Genomic DNA, 19868 nt, shown 5'->3' with positions numbered 1-19868 from the left:
ATTTGACTTCAGAAGAGTTACAGGGTGGTGGTGTCCTGTCCTCCTAGGTCGTTGGCATGGTGCAGGTACAGATAGGGTCAAGGTAGTGGAATGGGGTTGTGGGTTTTTAATGAGTGAAGGGTTTGTTGGAAGGGTGTATTTTTGTGTACATTTATTATTATTATTATTATTACTTCTTTGGGGTTTAACGGCAGTTGGCATCCAATATTTTCCCCTTTGGAATCACAAAGTATAATGGATTGATATTATAGTCCCGTTGGGGGCGGAAATGCAAAATATTGGATTCCAACCGCCGTTAAACCCCAAAGAAGAAAAAGAAGAAGCAGAAAGGTTTGCGTTTCCGGTGTTGCAAGTCGCATGCGCTCTGGTGCAGAAGTTGAACGCAATCCCAGACAGCAGCTACCGCCGAACACCCATCTAATCAGAAAAGAGAAATCAAGGTATTTTCATATTGGTTGCATTATATTAAAGAAGAAAGGTTAGCTAAGTTAATGCATTTGTAAGAATTCATGGGTCAAGTATTTATACTTTCGTTTTCTAATTGACGTCGATTAATGGATAAGCCATGTGAGTCTTGTTGAGGCCTGCGAGGTCTTTGTCTGCGTGCGGATAGCATGCTTTGTCTAACTAGCCAGCACCGTGTTTAAGACTAGTTTTGAATGATTGCTAACTTGCATTGTTGCTGGTTTCGTAAATTATCATTCAGGCACTTACATACTTGCTAGTTTAGATAACATACGTTCAAGAGAATAATATCAGAGCCTAACAACTGATATTAGCTACCTAACTATACTCATTCTTTGAAATGTTCGCGAGCCGCCTAACGTTAGTTAGTTAAATAAACACTCACTGGCTGTTTTTTTGTTTTTTTTTTATAGGTCAGCCCATCCAAATCATGAAATGTTACTTTTTAGTTAGCATTTCAAATGGCCATGCCGTTGATGCAAGAGTTGAATAAACTCTGTCACAATTTCTTAGCTTAACTAACATGTGGTTCCGAAATAAAATGTATTCAGATTCTGCGTTTCTCGAGTTCTGATTTGAAGATATATTGAGTGATGCGCGCTGGCTTTACCTCTAAAAGCCAATGCCGGCTGATGGCGATGTTGAGTCGTTTCATCTTATCATCCAAAGGGAATGTATACAACCGGCTGCACGCTCGTATCCCCCGTGGACCGGTTTGTACATAAACATTCTCCATTCAGGCTGCAAATCCGTCGATATCCTCATTAACTCGTTCTAATGGCGGGAAACAATGCATGCTTTCTTTTCCACCACACCATGCTACTGTGGCTAATGCTAGTCTACTCAGATGGTGCAGGCCTGACCCGTTTGTTCTCATTTACATTTTAGTCATTTAGCAGACGCTCTTATCCAGAGCGACTTACAGTTAGTGAGTGCATAAATTTTTCATACTGGCCCCCCGTGGGAATCGAACCCACAACCCTGGCGTTGCAAGCGCCATGCTCTACCAACTGAGCTACAGGAGGCCTAGGGTTCTCCTTACATTTTAGTCACATAGCAGACGCTCTTATCCAGAGCGACTTACAGTTATTGAGTGCATTCATTTTCATACTGGTAGTCTGTGGTTCAGCAGAATCCCGCACTCTTGTCAGATGGCCAATTTATATTGAGCTACAACCCTAAACTACATGGTCATCTGGAATATGGTAACTTTTCATTAAATGTTAGTTAGCCCATCTAGATGCACTTTGACTGTATAGTATCTTACTTGTTGATTCTGTCTCAAAGGGCTGTCCGACCATAAGCCAACCATGGCAGATGGAGAGGGTTTTGTGGTGCGTATTCGTGGCCTTCCCTGGTCTTGCGCGGTGGACGAAGTGTCAAGATTTTTCTCTGGTAAGAGAACCTGGCTACTTATATTGTTCAATGAAAATGAGCCTCTAAGGAAGTCTGACCTGATTTTTCAGATGACTAAATTGGTATAATTATATTCCAGATTGTAAAGTTGCAAACAACGGCACAAGCATCCATTTCACATACACTCGTGAGGGCAGGCCAAGCGGAGAGGCCTTCGTAGAGCTGGAGTCGGAGGACGACCTGAAGATTGCCGTCAAGAAAGACAGAGAGACCCTGGGTCACAGATATGTGGAAGGTATTCATTAATAAGGTTTTGTCTCCCTGTGCCAATAGTGTCTTTTAAGGTGATTGTGCCAACATTATGTTCTGATATAGGATTAGATGCCAAAGAATCCTCACGTTCAGTTTTTTCTCAGTATTCAAATCGAACAATGTGGAGATGGACTGGGTCATGAAGCACACCGGTCCAAACTGCCCAGAGACTGAGGGGGACGGGCTTGTGCGGCTGCGTGGCCTTCCCTTCGGCTGTAGCAAGGAGGAGATTGTCCAGTTCTTCTCAGGTGTGTTTGGTGCCCTTTTCCTCCACTCTGATTAATTATTAAGCCTGTCACATGAAGCAAAACAAATGCAATTGAAATTGCATGCAACATCCAATCTTGTCATACATCATGGTTTCATAAATGATTTGTTTATCCAACTATTTGGTAATTGTAACATTATCGATATAGACAAAATGCTGGATTCAATTTAGCTAACTAGACAAAATGTAGCCTATTTGCTAACCATGTTTTACCACGCTAGCTAGCTAACCAAGCTAGAAACGAGCTTAGCTAGTGCAGTTCATGTTGGACAATTTCAGTTGAAACTGGACAGAATGGTCTGGGTTCACTATTCAAATTGTATTTATTGACTGCAGGACCATCTACATAAACCATGATGACTAACCGTGATGTCTAGAATGTTTTATACATTTCCCATTTGGCAAGTCTCATCATTCGCGGATTGTAGCAGCACTGACAGCTGTAGACATGACAACTGGGTCGGCGTTGCGAACGGAATGATATGACTAGTCATGTAAAAGTTTCTCTGCTCACTGATTGGACATTAAGTACAGTAGGTTAGATTTTTATCTCTTGCAATGCAAGTGTGACACACTGAGCAACACATATGCTACTTTTTTGCAAGCAACATAAATTGCATCCGATTGCTTCATTTGACATATGCTTTAAGATAATCACCCTTAGTTGATATGAACATGGCTTTGAAAATACACTGCCCGTAGTTCAAGATTTGGCTGAAGGAAAACTCTAATCTCAAAGTCCTCTTGACATTGAATTGGCATCTGAACTCTTTGATATGAGCATACTTCACCATGATAGTCAATCAGAACTGAGACAGATTAGATTCAAGATGGATACTATTTTTTTTTTTTTGGATGATTCTTAAAGTAACTGTCCAGTGAGAATCTCACTTTTTAAAAGCTCATGTGTTAATTTTATTTGTGGCCAAAAGCATATATAATTAAAAAAGCACTTCGAAAACCCCACTTCGAACTTGTGTATCAAACAGACCATTTTGAAAATGCTTGCTGTTTCCTCATAGATTATGTCATGTTTTTGGCCGAGACAACTCAGGTGTTTACTTGTAATTTTTATGGACCGGTAGACACCCACTCAATTTTGCTGTTGGTATGCCCATACCATTCAACACAAAAGCTTATTTTTGTATATACATAAATGAACTACTTCACTCATATTGTAATTAATTATATCATATTTAATAGAAAACTGGAAACACTGGGCAGTTACTTTAAATTCAGACAGTCATACACAGCAGTAGCATCACCTGAAACTGGTATAAAAACTTAATTTCTCTCTAATATTCTATGGATCCTTTTATTTGGTTCATGTTCCCAGAATGAATAAAATAAACACTAAGTTAAGAATCAAAGTGGTGACACCGATCTCGTACGCTGTTCATAGGCTTTCCTTTTCATAGGGTTCTCGTGTCTGATGTGTTTTCATCTTGTTCTTTTTGAATGAAAAGAGCAACAACTCTGAATGGGCATGTCATTTAATATGTCCCCCGCTGGGGTTATCTGTCCTTGGGTTGAAGGGTTGGAAATCGTGCCAAATGGGATTACATTGCCGGTGGACTTCCAGGGGAGGAGTACGGGGGAGGCCTTCGTGCAGTTTGCTTCACAGGATATAGCTGAAAAGGCTCTAAAGAAACACAAGGAAAGAATAGGTCACAGGTGGGGATGGATGGTTGGCTGGTTAAGCTGCTTTTCTTATGGTATTCATCTGTTGCCACAATCATCTTCTGTGGTAATGACACATGTCAAGAACCTGCACATGCTACAAGGACATTCATACATGTATCCATATGAGATCATCAACAATAGCCTCTTCGAATTCAGAGATGCACTTATTTTTTGCCAAAAAATACTTTAGTGCTGAGTGATTATCCTGGACTCAGTTTTTAGTTTTTGATTGACTTCCACTCAAGGTGGTCAGGAAACACCTTTTGTAGATAGAGAATTCACAATATATGTCACTAAACTGGGTTGGGCACAAATAACATTGCTTTTCATCTTCACATCAATCCAATATGCTAGTTTTTAATGTTATTTAAATGTGGCATCTCAACCAAAAAAATGCACTTTGATATCATGGTGTTTTTTTCCGTAGAAGGTACCAGTTTTCACTCGGCACTAATCCACAGACCCTCATGTCACACAATGTGTAACTGAGACCAAGTCTTCCTTGGGCCATGGATCCTGCAGTCACAAGGAAAGCTTTGGTTGTCTGGGGTCAATGATAGCATTTCTACACTGACAAGTGTAATTATCTGGTTCTTTTGAGTGATAGTTTATTTTAAACATCAACAGGAAAATAGCTTTATCATTCCAGGGGCTATGTATGTTTGTCATTAAACCTAATAAGTAAAACATTGATGTTCAGTCAGTAAAAATACATAGTTTCAGAGGCATCAATTAGCTTATAGATACTATGATTGACGATTGACATGCATGGCTGTGAGCAACAGGACGAACATGCAACAGACCTATGTCCTTAGTACTGGCAGATTATTTTTCATTTTTTTCTCCATGTACAGTATTCGCCTCAATAGCCGTTAAACATTTTGGGTCCGGGACCCTGTCCTAATGCTTGTCTGTGTGCCTGTAGGTATATTGAGATATTCAAGAGCAGTGATGCAGAGGTGCGGACGAATTACGAGCCCCCACGCAAAACGATGGGTGGCATGCAGAGACCAGGCCCCTACGACAGGCCCGGTGGTGGTGGTGGCGGCCGTGGCTACAACGGCATGAGCCGCGGAGGCTCCTTCGACAGGATGCGCCGTGGGGGCTACGGTGGAGGTGAGGCTGGTGAGAATAAAGGCTATTGTCAGTACTTTGTCCCTTCCATGCTTCTCTCTAAAAAAACACTTTCTGGTTTCTGTTCTATCTTATTTGGAAATCACAGGTGGGTGGTGATGGGACATAGCAGCAAGGGAAAACTGAAAATGTTTATTGAACGCATTGTATATTAGAATGCAAGGTTCGGGAACAAAACCAGAAAATAAATGTTTTTCAAGTAACGGAACCTGGAACCTAACCTGGAACGGAAGTGGTTCATATTGTTCCGGAACAGAAACGTTATTTTAAAAGCTTAGGAACCTGTTAAAAATTAAATGTTACATTCCAAATACTTTTTTTCTAGTCCCACAACAAAGTGCCTATGTAAAGCCCACACTGTCACTCAAACTTATTCCGGTGTCTGCCTGCAAGCTGAAAATGTTTGCCTGTGCAGGCAACCAGCCCCTCCCCCCTCCCCCCTCCGAAGCATAGGCTACTGTACAAGCTTGATTCAGAAGATGGGGAGAGATTTTTAATTAGGTAGAGATAACTCGCATTGAAGTTCATCCATTTAAGGATACTATAGATCTAGTTATCACGTTGGAATTAAACAGGTAAGATGTGTTTTTAATTATTGTACCAGTCTGCACACACAAACTTGTTAGCTAGCTAGCTCAAAGGTCATTCAAAGTTCTTCCATGGAAGCGGCTCCTCCTAGGTATAATCCTTTGGACCTAATTCAGATAATGCCATAACAAGATGCCCAGCGCTTCAAGCTGCCTCAACCCTGTCTCGCTCTCTCCCCACCCGCAAAAGTTGTCCTATCTTACGCCATAGGCTGCACTTGTCTGTCCACCACACATGTAAACAACTAGTTTGCCTGATCAATCCACACTGATTGGTAAAGTAATTTTAATGGTATAAAAAAAAAACTATTGTATTCACAGGTTTAAAAAAGGAAATGTTAACCGGTTATTTGGGGCGGGGTTGAACCAGTTCCAAACTTTATTTTGCTGGTCAGAACAATGGAACAAAACTTTTTTGGGGGATTCTGTACATTGTGAAACGATTGGGAAATAATTTCGGTTCCAACCCCTGGTAGAATGCATACTGGAGTTGCTTTGAGTTGGTATATTTCTAATGTTTTCGTAGGTGAAACAATTCATAAGCTTTCTACCTCTGTCGACTTTCCTAACGACTATAGGTTCAGATCGTTATGGCGATGGTGGTTCAAGTTTTCAGAGTACGACCGGGCACTGTGTGCACATGAGGGGGCTTCCTTACCGGGCAACAGAGACTGACATCTACAGTGTGAGCACCAGCACTAGTTACATAATATACACTCATCCGTTGACGGTCACTGATGGCAAGGTAAACTGGGAATGCTAATGGTCTCAATTTTCTCCCATGTAGTTTTTCTCGCCGTTGAACCCAGTGCGTGTGCACATCGAGGTTGGTCCAGATGGGAGGATGACTGGAGAGGCTGATGTGGAGTTTGCCACACATGAGGATGCTGTGGCAGCTATGTCAAAGGATAAAGCCAACATGCGTGAGTCTGCAGTAATTTGATGGGGGGGGTCATCACTTTTACATGATTTACTGTTCCTGTCTGGATAGTTGCATCCTAAATCCTTTGTCTTTTAATCCAATGAAGAAGTTTGAGGTAACTCCGCCCTCTTTCTCTCTTCCTCATCAGAGCACCGTTATGTTGAGTTGTTCCTCAACTCAACAGCAGGGGGCAGTAATGGAGGCTATGGCGGTCAGATGGGCGCTATAGGTGAGTATTTTCAGTTGGGAGTAGATGAAGGTATAAAAGTGGATATTCTGGGCCAATGGGGGTAGAGTTCTCTGTGCAGAATTTGGCATTAATTGGACAAACACCATATTGTTAAGTTATTTTATTTGAGAGTTCTATTTTCCACAGCCAACCAATCTTCCTATGGAGGCAGCCAGCAGATGAGCGCTGGTTACACGGGGGGCTACAGCAGCCAGTCCAGCATGGGGGGGTACAATGATTACAGTAAGTGTCAGCTCTCTGCTGCCTGTCACAGGAGGGTTGTTACTAGGGCTGTTACGGTGACCTTATTACTGCGGTCACGAGTCACGACCGCAGTCAAATTCTACGTGACCGTTTAGTTACGGTAGCTAGGCTTCTCCAAGCTCTGCTGCTGGTCATTACTAGCCTACTAAACTTGCTAACTGCCGGGTACTCAGCACTGTTGTCCTGCTAATCACTCTGACATCAATGCAAATGTTTTCGAAAACGTGTGCCACATTTCTATAGGTTATGCAATTGCGTGAGAACTGTTTTGATGGCCTCTATTAAAAAGAGGATCTCATCAGCTTTCTATAGGCTATTGATCAACATTCCTAATATTAAGCACATTGCTTTACAACAGGAGTATAGCCTACCTGGCTGGTATGAAAATGAACCATGGGAAAAGCGTCCTCCATTCATTATTTAAGTGCATAGATTACGTTTTTTTTTCTTTCCATGTCCCTGTTCCAAGACGGGTGCATGAAAATGGTCCATTTTAAATGAACAAATTTCACACGTATATTATTTAGCATACAGTACCAGTCAAAAGTTTGGACACACCTACTAATTCAAGGATTTTTCTTAATTTTTTAAAACTATTTTCTACACTGTAGAATAATAGTGAAGACATCAACTATGAAATAACATATGGAATCATGTAGTAACCAAAAAAAGTGTTGAACAAATCAAAATATATTTTATATTTGAGATTCTTCAAAGTAGCTACCTTTTGCCTTGATGACAGCTTTGCACACTCTTGGCATTCTCTCAACCAGCTTCATGAGGAATGCTTTTCCAACAGTCTTGAAGGAGTTCCCACATATGCTGAGCACTTGTTGGCTGCTTTTTCTTCAGTCTGCGGTCCAACTCATCCCAAACCATCTCAATTGGGTTGAGGTCGGATGATTGTGGAGGTTGATGCAGCATTCCATTACTCTCATTGGTCAAATAGCAGTTACACAGCCTGGAGGTGTGTTTTGGGTCATTGTCCTGTTGAAAAACAAATTATAGTCTCACTAAGCACACCAGATGGGATGGCGTATCGCTGCAGAATGCTGTGGTAGCCATGCTGGTTAAGTGTTACCAGCAAAGCACCCCCACACCATCAAACCTCTATGCTTCACGGAGGGAACCACACATTTGGAGATCATCCATTCACCTACTCTGCGTCACAAAGACCCAGAAGTTAGAACCAGAAATCTCATATTTGGACTCATCAGACCAAAGGACCGATTTCTACCGGTCTAATGTCCATTGCTCGTCTTTCTTGGCCCAAGCAACTCTTCTTTTTATTGGTGTCCTTTAGTGTTTTTTTGTTGTTGCAGCAATTCGACCATGTAGGCCAGTTGATGTTGATTCACGCAGTCTCCTCTGAACAGTTGATGTGTCTGTTACTTGAACTCTGTGAAGCATTTATTTGGGCTGCAACCTGAGGCTGGTAGCTCTAATGAACTTATCCTCTGCAGCGGAGGTAACTCTGGGTCTTCCTTTCCTGTGGCGGTCCTCATGAGAGCCAGTTTCATCATAGCGCTTGATGTTTTTTGCCACCGCACTTGAAGAAACTTTAAAAGTTCTTGACATTTTCCGTATTGACTGACCTTCATGTCTTAAAGGAATGGACTGTCGTTTCTCTTTGCTTATTTGAGCTGTTCTTGCCATAATATGGACTTGGTTTTTTACCAAATAGGCCTATGTTCTGTATACCCCCCCTACCTTGTCACAACACAACTGATTGGCTCAAATGGTTGAGAGAATGCCATTAGTGTGCAAAGCTGTCATTAAGGCAAAGGGTGGCTACTTTGAAGAATCTCAAATATAAAATATATTTTGATTTGTTTAACACTTTTTATTTGGTTACTACATAATTACATATGTGTTATTTCACAGTTTTGATTTCTTCACTATTATTCTACAATGTAGGAAACAGTAAAAATATAGAGAAACCCTGGAATGAGTAGGTGTGTCCAAACTTTTGACTGGTACTATATGTAAAGACAACATTCAATTAAGAATAGTGTGACAGTATTAGCCTATCACTTGTGAATGATGTATTATCACTTTTGAATGATGCCCAATGTGTGCAGTAAGGCAAACAGCTCATGCCTTTTTTTGCGACTTTCAAATCATAGTCACACGCATCATGTAGTCTAGTCCATAGGCCTGTATGTTTTGATAAGGTTTATCAGAACTAAAGTGGCCAAATAACTTCTTAAAATTAAGCACATTATTCCGTTTTACAGCCGGTGTGGAGCCTAACTGGCATACATACATACACAGCATGTGAGTCAAGTTTGGGGAAGATAATTTTAACAATAAAAATGTACCTTTTATAATTAAGCATTACATGCATAATAGCATTTGCGGTGACTTTAGAGAAGTGTTTTCCCGCCAATTGATTGCATTTTGGAACATTCGTGCTTACAGCCTACTGCCGTGTGCGTATTGCTGGCTTATAATGTGAAGAAATGGCCTAATAGTTTATAAACACTTTAAGCTAAACGTTCTGATCTGTTGCATCAGCCTCATTGCTTTTAAAATGTTTTTTAATGCGTGTGGTTGTATTAATTTGGGTTCTATCGCCAGCTGTTAATGCTTGACAATCACCGGCTGAATACATTTTATGCCACCACAGCCCTAGTTGTTACAAACATTAAGCCCTAGTTAAACTCCATAACAGATGAGAATAACTCCTGGCACTACATAGTTCACTATTTGTATCTCTTACCAAAATACGTGGTCATATCGTTTGGAAAGTGGAGACATCATAGAACATCAATGTAAACATTGACACCTTCCTGTTTTTGAGACAGCGTCCCGTTTGCTATCAAAGAGATTTGCGGTCGGTAAATAACTGAATTGTTTCGCCCTATGGTTAACCAAGAAAAGTACCGCTGCTGTGTCAATGTCTCTGACTTTGTCTCCCACCTTGTTTACATTTGACCATTGTGATGTGCATCCATGCGTGTTGTTGCGTAGTTTTGTATTGGAGAAGGTAAGCCTGCGTCGGTCCTAATGTGGATATTTCTTTCTCCTGTTAGGTAATCAGAGCGGGATGAGCAGCAGTTACTATGGCAGCAGCCGCGGCTCCATGGGCATGAACGGCAGTATGAGCATGGGAGCCGGATGGGGCATATAAGAGTTCCAGTGGGGTGCTCCGCTGTTGGCAAAATGTTTATTTTTTTGAGATGGTTACAGATTTTGTACAGATTGGGGTGGTTTAATTCTAATGTATGAAAGATGAGGGGAGGACAAGTTTTTACCCCAGCCTTTCTTAAACTTATCATTGGAGCCAGTGTGTTATGTTTTTGGGATTGTGAATGAGATGGCATGGGGTGACGGATTTTGGTTCCACCCTAGTTATACCTGTAGTTCAACTCTGAATGACTGGATGCTGTTTGTGAAGCCACGTGTGCTTTTGTAAATATGGTAATCATGACTGCTTGTAATTACTCCTCGGTGTCTGCAACAATGTTTTGCTCCTTTTTCATGGTTCCTATACACTTGGTTTGAGCCAGAGGGATTTTTATAATAAAGAGCATGTTGAATTTGCCTCTTTTTATAAACAGGATATTATTTTTGTTGACTCACTACAAATTGCTAACCGTTTTAAACATTAATGTCTCAACCCCGCTCACTGTTTTGATTCTGCTAATGAGATCGTTAATAAACATTTATTCACTGATTGATTATTTTGTCTCCTTATAGAGCAATATGTTTTGGGGCATTATATAGTGGTGTAGGACTAAACACCATGGGCTGGTTTCCCAGATGCAGCTAAAGGCTAGTACTGGAATAAAAATGATGCTCATTTGGCATTCTACTGTTAGATTTTCAATTGGCCGAAGAAAGGCCTTTGTTCCTGTATCTGCCCCATTCTAACACTGGGTGGTGCTTTTGCCCTATTTTCCTCAGTTGCACTTTCTAGGCTAAACCATTCCCTAGGGCCATAATTCCACGCTATCTTAAGCACATGTTCAAGAGTTTAGGAATACCATTCAGTAATGCAAGGTGCGTACCACCTAACACCTATCAGAACCTTGAGCTCAGAGCATTGCAGAACACGCGCCAGTATTTGTGCCAATATCGACTGTAGGCCTACCTGTTGATGTGCCCACCTAGCTTGTCTGTAATCTTTTTGACTATTCCATCATCTTCTATCCTCAAAAACATTTAAAGTCTTCAAATGTAGATTTGTTGACTGTCATGATTATTAGGTCTACTATAAAGGATTCCTTTATTATAGGATAACGCAGCACGGTACCTGTCATTGCGGTGGAGGCTGCGTAATGTCAGAAGTAACATTTGAATGTCCACTCATTGAATAGGCCTATATGTTACAGTCCATGACCAAAAGTATGTGGACACCTGCTCGTCGAACATCTCATTCCACATTCTTGGGCATTAATATGGAGTTGGCCCCACTTTGCTATAACAGCCTCCACTCTTCTGGGAAGGCTTTCCACTAGATGTTTGAACATTGCTGCAGGGACTTGCTTCTATTCAGCCACAAGAGCATTAGTGAGGTTGGGCGATTAGGCCTCGCTCGCAGTTGCCGTTCCAATTCATCCCAAAGGTGTTCGTTGGGGTCAGGGCTCTGTGCAGGCCAGTCAACTTCTTCCACACCCATCTCGACAAACGGTTTCTGTATGGTCCTCACTTAGTGCACGAGGGCATTGTCATGCTGAAACTGGAAAGGTTTTTCCCCAAACTGTTGCCACAAAGTTGGAAGCACAGAATCGTTTAGAATGTCATTGCATGCTGTAGCGTTAAGATTTCCCTTCACTGGAACTAAGGGGCCTAGCCCGAACCATTATTCCTCCTCCACCAAACTTTACAGTTGGCACTATGCAGAGGGGCAGGTAGTGTTCTCCAGGCATCCGCCAAACCCAGATTCGTCCATTGGACTGCCAGATGGTGAAGCGTGATTCATCACTCCAGAGAACACGTTTCCACTGCTCCAGAGTCCAATGGCGGCAAGCTTTACACCACTCCAGCCGACACTTGACATTGCGCATGGTAATCTTAGGCTGCTCGGCCATGGAAACCCATTTCATCCGATGATGCTCATAGATGTTTCCACTTCACAATAACAGCACTTACAGCTGGCCGGGGCAGCTCTAGCAGGGCAGAAATTTGACAAACTTACTTATTGGAAAGGTGGCATCCTATGACGTCACAGAGCTCTTCAGTAAGGTCATTCTACTGCCAGTGTTTGTCTATGGAGATTGCATGGCTGTGCGCTCGATTTTAGACACCTGTCAGCAACGGGTGTGGCTGAAATTGCCGAATCCACTAATTTCAAGAGGTGTCCACATACTTTTGTATATGTAGTGTATCTGCCATGAAATTCATACTTTACAGTTTAGGCTCTGCCCCCGTTATTGAAAGGTGTGGCCATGGGTCATTGGACGGCAACATACATAGGATTATTGCGCCACAGGGGAATGAACAGTTATTTTTCAAAATTCTGTGCCAAGCACTGTGATATAGAGGCCACTAACTGAGAAGCAGCGACACCTTTCCTGGACAGAGAAACTTAAAAAGGTTTATGGAGCATTGAGTTTATTATCAGTAGCTCCAAAAAAACAGCCATGAACATTGTATATCTCATATTTGCGCTTTTTATCTTCCATGGATCCGTTGAGTTAGTTGGGACTGTTAAAATGTTGCAGTGGTCTGTTTATCTTGGTGTAGGTTATATTATATAGCCCAGCCTATAGTCATAACAATGTATAGGCTAATCATGGGCGTATATTCTAGGAATATATAATATATGATATATATAAACATTTATAACATGATTATAAAATAGGTGTATAGCCTAGTATTAAAATGTAAATTAACTGGAGTCAGAGCATATGTTTCCTCTGACTCTTTTTGCCTTGACTCGGGAGGGATTACTTTGTGTGGCTGCGTTCAATCTTATTCCCTAATAGTATTCAAATAAAAGTTTCCCCATGTGTGTCTCCAGTGTCTTTCAGGCTATCCAGTGGTGCCAATGCCACTGACAGGCAGGAAGATAAGTCTCCTGCCCAGATATCTGTGGACAGTCTCCTCCACAATGATAACAAAATAACCGACGAACAGGTGGAATATGACAAGGAGGAGGGATACTATTATGAACACGGTGAAGACGACCATCGGTCTGGGGATTATGGAATGCAATTTCCAAGAGGTACAGTAGTTTACCACCGTTTATTAATACGTATTCATCAGCCTCTCTCATCTAAAACGTTTTGTGGGAAACTGTTTGCAAAGATTCACATAGTTTAGTAGTAAACCTATTTACAATGTAAAGGGATCTTATATACTGAGTATACCAAACATAAAGAACACCTTCCTAATATTGAGTTGCCTCAATTTGTCGGGGCATGGACTCTACAAGGTGTCGAAAGCGTTCCACAAGTTGGCTGTATGGCCTTTGGTTTGAGGACCATTCTTGATACACGGGAAACTTTTGAGTGTGTAAAACCCAGCAGCGTTGCAGTTCTTGACACAAACCGGTGCACCTGGCACCTACTGCCATACCCTGTTCAAAGGCACTTACATTTTTTTGTCTTGCCCATTCACCCTCTGAATGGCACACATACACAATCCATGTCTCAATTGTCTCAAGGCTTAAAAATCATTATTTAGCCTGTCTCCTCCCCTTCATCTACACTGATTGACGTGGATTTAACAAGTGACATCAATAAGGGATCATAGCTTTCACCTGGATTTACCTGGTCAGACTATGTTATGGAAAGAGCAGGTGTTCTTAATGTTTTGTATACTCAGTGTATATTATATTGTATAAATATGTTGTACATTATTTTACTTTCCTCTCTCCCGCTTATCTCCAGTGGCATTTTCCACCCAACCGAAAGATCTGCCGGTGCCCCCCTTCACAGACAGGAGAAGGCAGGGCAAGAGAAAGGGCAATGGTAAGAAGAGGAACCCCTGTCTATATGTGGATATATTCAAATAAACAACAATTTTGTACTATTTTTCTGCTACTGTATAATACATTTCCTAGTATTTTTCTCAATTCCCCAATGTCAGGTTGTTACTACTACTGCTCTACATACAGTGGGGAAAAAAAGTATTTAGTCAGCCACCAATTGTGCAAGTTCTCCCACTTAAAAAGATGAGAGAGGCCTGTAATTTTCATCATAGGTACACGTCAACTATGACAGACAAAATGAGAAAAAAATATCCAGAAAATCACATTGTAGGATTTTTAATGAAGTTATTTGCAAATTATGGTGGAAAATAAGTATTTGGTCAATAATAAAAGTTTCTCAATACTTTGTTATATACCCTTTGTTGGCAATGACACAAGTCAAACGTTTTCTGTAAGTCTTCACAAGGTTTTCACACACTGTTGCTGGTATTTTGGCCCATTCCTCCGTGCAGATCTCCTCTAGAGCAGTGATGTTTTGGGGCTGTCGCTGGGCAACATGGACCTTCAACTCCCTCCAAAGATTTTCTATGGGGTTGAGATCTGGAGACTGGCTAGGCCACTCCAGGACCTTGAAATGCTTCTTACAAAGCCACTCCTTCGTTGCCCGGGCGGTGTGTTTGGGATCATTGTCATGCTGAAAGACCCAGCCACGTTTAATCTTCAATGCCCTTGCTGATGGAAGGAGGTTTTCACTCAAAATCTCACGATACATGGCCCCATTCATTCTTTCCTTTACACGGATCAGTCGTCCTGGTCCCTTTGCAGAAAAACAGCCCCAAAGCATGATGTTTCCACCCCCATGCTTCACAGTAGGTATGGTGTTCTTTGGATGCAACTCAGCATTTTTTGTCCTCCAAATACGACGAGTTTAGTTTTTACCAAAAAGTTATTTTTTGGTTTCATCTGACCATATGACATTCTCCCAATCCTCTTCTGGATCATCCAAATGCACTCTAGCAAACTTCAGACGGGCCTGGACATGTACTGGCTTAAGCAGGGGGACACGTCTGGCACTGCAGGATTTGAGTCCCTGGCGGCGTAGTGTGTTACTGATGTTAGGCTTTGTTACTTTGGTCTCAGCTCTCTGCAGGTCATTCACTAGGTCCCCCCGTGTGGTTCTGGGATTTTTGCTCACCGTTCTTGTGATCATTTTGACCCCACGGGGTGAGATCTTGCGTGGAGCCCCAGATCGAGGGAGATTATCAGTGGTCTTGTATGTCTTCCATTTCCTAATAATTGCTCCCACAGTTGATTTCTTCAAACCAAGCTGCTTACCTATTGCAGATTCAGTCTTCCCAGCCTGGTGCAGGTCTACAATTTTGTTTCTGGTGTCCTTTGACAGCTCTTTGGTCTTGGCCATAGTGGAGTTTGGAGTGTGACTGTTTGAGGTTGTGGACAGGTGTATTTTATACTGATAACAAGTTCAATCAGGTGCCATTAATACAGGTAACGAGTGGAGGACAGAGGAGCCTCTTAAAGAAGAAGTTACAGGTCTGTGAGAGCCAGAAATCTTGCTTGTTTGTAGGTGACCAAATACTTATTTTCCACCATAATTTGAAAATAAATTCATTAAAAATCCTACAATGTGATTTTCTGGATTTTGTTTTCTCAATTTGTCTGTCATAGTTGACGTGTACCTATGATGAAAATTACAGGCCTCTCTCATCTTTTTAAGTGGGAGAACTTGCACAATTGGTGGCTGACTAAATACTTTTTTCCCCCACTGTATTGTATGGTTTGAAACTTAACGTAATATTTTCAACTTATAATACAGTTATTCAAATGTAATAATAACCAGCAACATACATAGTTAAAAACTGGTTTTGATAAAAAAGTAGGCATGAAATGTCAAACTGAAATTAATCAATCTCCACTCTACAAAATGATGAAAAATAAAAGATAATCATGGCTGCCTCTCTCCTGCATGAAGTTACCACATACAATAAACCCTCTAGACCAGGGATGGCAACATTGATGGGGTGGGTGCCACAAATAAATCTGAACTCATCACGAGGGGTTGCAGTGGCTCTTGGGTCTGCGTACCAACATACATACCCGCACATGCAGTCAGAGCAAAACATTTTAGCGGCCCCCCTCTTGACAGCGGAGAGAAAAATTGTTTTAACTGCAATATGTTACTTTTTGGGTGACTTAACCAAATTCACATAGAAATGTGAGTTATCGATCTGTCATTCTCATTGAAAGCAAATCTAAAAAGTGGTAGATCTGTTCTATGTGTGCTATTTCTATGCAAAATACATCATAAGGGTATGCTTGCCTTTAAGAGTTTTCCTTTTAAGTTTTGTTTTTGCATCTTTTACTTTTGGTTTTGTACACCAGCTTCAAACAGCTGAAAATACAATATTTTTTGTTATGAAAAATATATTTCACAGCGGTTTAGATGGTACACTATACTTGCTTGTTTTGTCACATAAACTGAAATTAGGCGAACTATTAGAATTTTAGCAACCAGGAAATGGTGAAGCGATTTCTGCATATTGCATCTTTACGTTTTATAGTTAATTTCCTGCAATTCTACATATTTTGTCATGCGGCTTAGAGAAAATGTTGCAGTTTTAAATTACGTTTGTTGCAATTCTACACCTTTTGCCATGGAGTGGAGAGAGGATTTTGCTATTTTATAACTCATTTCATGCAATTCTACTTATTTTGCAATGGGGCAGAGAGAAAAGTGTGCAGTTTTACAGCTAATTTCCAAAAATTCAACATATTTTGCCGTAGGGTGAAGATAAATTTTGCAGTTTTTAATATGATATCTGAGTGAGAGTTACTAACAAAATCAATGGGGCCCCCCGGGTCGGTAATTCGACCATGATTACTACAAGTTTAGACAGCTGGCTAGACTAAATAAAAAAACTGTTAGCTGACATGGGCTAATTGAGTGAATACAACCTTGAGGACAATGAGGAGAAGGTCAAACTGAAGGCAGATGCACATCCCTGAGAATCTAGTGACAGAGTGAGGGTCTTTCTATTACGCAACGATAATGGCCTGATCAACTTTTTATCAGGGGTGTCAAACTCATTTTGCCCCGGGGGCCGCATTCGGTCTTCAATGAGGTCCGCAGGGCTGCACAATTTTTAAAAAATATTTCCTTGCCGTCAAAATAAAAAAATTAATAGTCCTCTATCCATCGTTTAATATCACATTTACATAAGTATTCAGACCCTTTACTCAGTACTTTGTTGAAGCACCTTTGGTAGCGATTATGGCCTCGAGTCTTCTTGGGTATGACGCTACAAGCTTGGCACTTCTGTATTTGGGGAGTTTCTCCCATTCTTCTCTGCAGATCCTCTCCTACCGCAGCCCTCATACTCCACATACAACCCCCGTTCTGCCAGTCACATTCTGTTAAAGGTCCCCAAAGCACACACATCCCTGGATCACTCCTCTTTTCAGTTCGCTGCAGCTAGCGACTGGAACGAGCTGCAAAAAACACTCAAACTGGACAGTTTTATCTCCATCTCTTCATTCAAAGACTCAATCATGGACACTCTTACTGACAGTTGTGGCTGCTTCGCATGATGTATTGTTGTCTCTACCTTCTTGCCTTTGTGCTGTTGTCTGTGCCCAATAATGTTTGTACCATGTTTTGTGCTGCTACCATTACATTTTAGTCATTTAGCAGACGCTCTTATCCAGAGCGACTTACAGTTAGTGAGTGCATACATCTTTTTCATACTGGCCCCCCGTGGAAATCGAACCCACAACCCTGGCGTTGCAAGCGCCATGCTCTACCAACTGAGCTACAGGAGGCCATGTTGTGCTGCTGCCATGTTGTGGTCATGTGGGGTTGTTACCATGCTGTGTTGTCATGTGTTGCTGCCATGCTATGTTGTTGTCTTAGGTCTCTCTTTATGTAGTGTTGTGGTGTCTCTCGTCGTGTTTTGTCCTATATTTTTAATTTTTAAACCCAGCCCCCATCCCTGCAGGAGGCCTTTTGCCTTTTGGTAGGCCGTCATTGTAAATAAGAACTTTTCTTAACTAACTTGCCTAGTTATATAAAATAAAATAAAAAAAGCTCTGTCAGGTTGGACAGGGAGCGTCACTGCACAGCTATTTTCAGGTCTCTCCAGAGATGTTAGATAGGGTTCAAGTCCGGGCTCTGTCCCGAAGCCACTCCTGCAATGTCTTGGCTGTGTGCTTAGGGTCATTGTCCTGTTGGAAGGTGAACCTTCACCCCAGTCTGAGGTCCTGAGTGCTCTGGAGCAGGTTTTCATCAAGGATCTCTCTGTACTTTTCTCTGTTCATCTTTCCTTCGATCCTGACTAGCCTCCCAATCCCTGCCACTGAAAAACATCCCCACAGCATGATGCTGCCACCACCATGCTTCACCGTAGGGATGGTGCCAGGTTTCCTCCAGATGTGACACTTGGCATTCAGGCCAAAGAGTTCAATTTTGGTTTCATCAGACCAGAGAATCTTGTTTCTCATGGTCTGTGTCCTTTAGGTGCCTTGTAGGAAGAGTCTTGGTGGTTCCAAATGTCTTCTATTTAAGAAAGATGGAGGCCACTGTGTTCTCAGGGACCTTCAATGCTGCGGAAATGTTTTGGTACCCTTTCACAGATCTGTGCCTCGACACGACCTGTCTCTGAGCTCTACGGACAATTCCTTTGACCTCATGGCTTGGTTTTTGCTCTGACATGCACTGTCAACTGTCGGCCCTTATATAGACAGGTGTGTGCCTTTCCAAATCATCTCCAATCCATTGAATTTACCACAGGTGGACTCCAATCAAGTTGTAGAAACACCTCAAGGATGATCAATGGGAACAGGATGCACCTGAGGTTAATTTTGAGTCTCATAGCAAAGCGTCTGAATACTTATGTAAATAAGGTATTTTTGTTTCTTATTTTTAATCAATTTGCAAAAATGTCTAAAAACCTGTTTTCACTTTGTCATTATGGGGTATTGTGTGTAGATAGATGAGGATTTTATTTTATTTAATCAATTTTAGAATAAGGCTGTAACGTAACAGAATGTGGAAAAATTATAATTTCTACACAGTTTTGATTTGGTTTTAGTAATTTTGCCATGCGGCAAAATTTTAAAGTATATGGATTTTTTTTTCTTTTCTCAAAATGTTTTTTAATACCCTGTGGACTTTAAGAGACAGCAGAGGGAGCACACCCTCAGCCACATCGATGGGGCCGCAGTGGAGAAGGTGAAAAACGTAAAGTTCCTCGGCGTACACATCACTGACAATCTGAAATGGTCCATCCACACAGACAGTGTGGTGAAGAAGGTGCAACAGCCTTCTTCAACCTCAGCAGGCTGAAGAAATTCGGCTTGGCCCCTAAGACCCTCACAAACTTCTACAGATGCACCATTGAGAGAATCCTGTCGGGCTGTATCACTGCCTGGTACGGCAACTGCACCGTCCACAACCGCAAGGCTCTCCAGAGGATGATGCGGTCTACCCAACGCATCACCGGGGGCACACTGCCTGCCCTCCAGGACATCTACAGCATCCGATGTCACAGGAATGCCAAGAAGATCATTAAGGACCTCAGCCACCAGAGCCACGGCATGTTCACCCCGCTACCATGTAGAAGGCGGAAACAGTACAGGTGCACCAAAGCTGGGACCAAGAGACTGAAAAACAGCTTCTATCTCAAGGCCATCAGACTGTTAAATAGTCACCACTAGCCGGCCTCTGCCCAGTACCCTGCCCTGAACTTTAGCCA

General features: G+C 41.8%; 1 pseudogene across 1 annotated transcript; it reads left to right on the top strand.

The window, feature by feature from the left end:
- The first annotated feature begins 357 nt into the window (after positions 1-357).
- LOC311136726 (heterogeneous nuclear ribonucleoprotein H2-like) lies at positions 358-10899 on the top strand (annotated as a pseudogene). The gene is made up of 11 exons (XR_014615443.1): positions 358-440; positions 1753-1860; positions 1961-2116; positions 2238-2381; positions 3937-4075; positions 5010-5209; positions 6384-6490; positions 6593-6728; positions 6876-6956; positions 7104-7199; positions 10256-10899. The product of XR_014615443.1 is annotated as a heterogeneous nuclear ribonucleoprotein H2-like (transcript).
- Positions 10900-19868: the final 8969 nt, after the last annotated feature.

This window comes from Coregonus lavaretus (genome assembly GCF_964263955.1).
Source record: "Coregonus lavaretus genome assembly, chromosome: 10".
Taxonomy (NCBI): domain Eukaryota; kingdom Metazoa; phylum Chordata; class Actinopteri; order Salmoniformes; family Salmonidae; genus Coregonus; species Coregonus lavaretus.
The sequence above is the reverse complement of the archived record's forward strand: the minus strand, read 5'-3'. Positions and strand labels throughout refer to the sequence as shown.